General features: G+C 53.5%; 1 protein-coding gene across 1 annotated transcript in view; it reads left to right on the plus strand.

The window, feature by feature from the left end:
- Positions 1–1,684, plus strand: part of LOC106000879 (cytochrome P450 2F2) — a 23,108-nt gene that overhangs the window by 10,486 nt on the left and 10,938 nt on the right. The window lies entirely within an intron of this gene.

Below are 1,684 nucleotides of genomic sequence, written 5' to 3' on the forward strand. Positions count from 1 at the left end.
AAGTGGCACTGTGGCTCAAGTGGTAGAGTGCTAGCCTTGAGCTGAAGAGCTGAGGGACAGCGCCCAGGCCCAGAGTTCAGGCCCCATGACCGGACCCCCCAAAAAAAGGAAGGAAGAAGGAGGGAGGGGGGAAAGAGGAAGGGAGGAAGGAAGAAATGGAGAGGGGAGGGAGAGAAGGGAAGAGAGAAGAGCAGGAGGGGAGAGCAGGGAAGGGGAGGGAACCATATTGCAGGATCTGGACAGGAAGCTGGTCTGTGGAGGGGGGAGGCTGCGGGGAAGTGGGTCAGGTCTGTGTCTGTCTCCTGTCACCCCTCAGTGCCATGGCTGTCATCTGCACTGCCTTCTTCCTCTCAGGAGGATGTGTAGTGGTGGCGGGGATCCATGTCTGGGATTACTAGAGGGCTGGAGGCCTGGTTTCTGGCCTGTTGACTACCCTGGAGTGGGGCCCATGTGGAAAAAGGACAGCCCATCCCTCCTCCCCCTCCCCCAGCCACTCCAGCTGGAGCCCATCCAACCCTGACAAGCACTCAAACCCCTTCTTCTGAATTCCCGCGGGTGGGGGTCCCCCGAGGGAGGCGGGCACCCCTCAGATGCCTCTGAACACAGTTCCAAGTCAGGGCAAACTGCTGAGAGGGCTGGAAGGGGTCCAGGCAGCACCCTTCCCCCCCAGAGGAGGCAGGGAGGCCCTGGGAAAGCAGAGACCTGTAATCCCATAATCCCCCTCTCCCAGCCCTGCCCAAACCAGACTTTCAGGACAGAATCCACACCATGGGTCCCTCCCCACCCCCCAGCTCTCAGGTACCTGACACCTGGGGTGTCACCTTCCCCCTGAGGGGGGCCCAGCCTTCCTTCCTTTGCCTCCCAGAGGAACAGAGCTGTGGTATTGGGGAGGGGAAGCCCCACCTCCATTCGCTCCCCCAGATCTTTGGCCTCAAGAGTCCTCTGCCAAAATCTGCATCTGACACGCTGTACTCTGACTTGGACACCAGTTGAGTAACGGAGCAAGACCGAGCTGGCGGAACACTCCCCGGGGCAGCCAAGGAACTTAATATGGACTGAAGCATGGCTTGGGGGAGGCTGGGGGCTTTTTTCTCCCCTTCCAATGACCCTGACTTTCTCCTTTGCTTTTCTTCAATCTCACTGCTCTGCAGTCACTCCTGGAAACATAAGAAAAAGACAGAGACAGACCCACAGAAAGAGAGACAGAGACAGAGAGAGTATAAATAAGGGTTTATCAGGATGGGAGAGAGACAACCAGAAGAAGAAAGCAAGACACAGAGGAAGAGGGAGAGAAGCAACTAGCACCCATAGCTGAGACCTTCCCCAACAGAAACTAAGTGATACCCCACAGAATCTCAGAGACAAGCAAGCCCTAAGAGATAGAGGACCAAAGAATAGCTCTGAAGAATATAGAGCTATGGTTCAAGCTGTAGAGCACCAGCCTAGAGGAAAAATAAAGCTAAGGGACACAGTGTAGGCCCTGAGTTCCATCCCAAGGACCAAAATAGATAGATAGATAGATAGATAGATATGAATATGTATGAATGTGTATGTATATATGTATGTATATTTAAGTATATATACATATACTTAAATATGTATATAAGAATATAAAGAAGCAGGAGGGGCTGGGCATATGGTTTAGTGTACAGTGTTTGCCTAGCATGCATGAAGCCCTGGGTTC

This window comes from Dipodomys ordii, unplaced genomic scaffold (assembly GCF_000151885.1).
Source record: "Dipodomys ordii isolate 6190 unplaced genomic scaffold, Dord_2.0 Scaffold249, whole genome shotgun sequence".
Taxonomy (NCBI): domain Eukaryota; kingdom Metazoa; phylum Chordata; class Mammalia; order Rodentia; family Heteromyidae; genus Dipodomys; species Dipodomys ordii.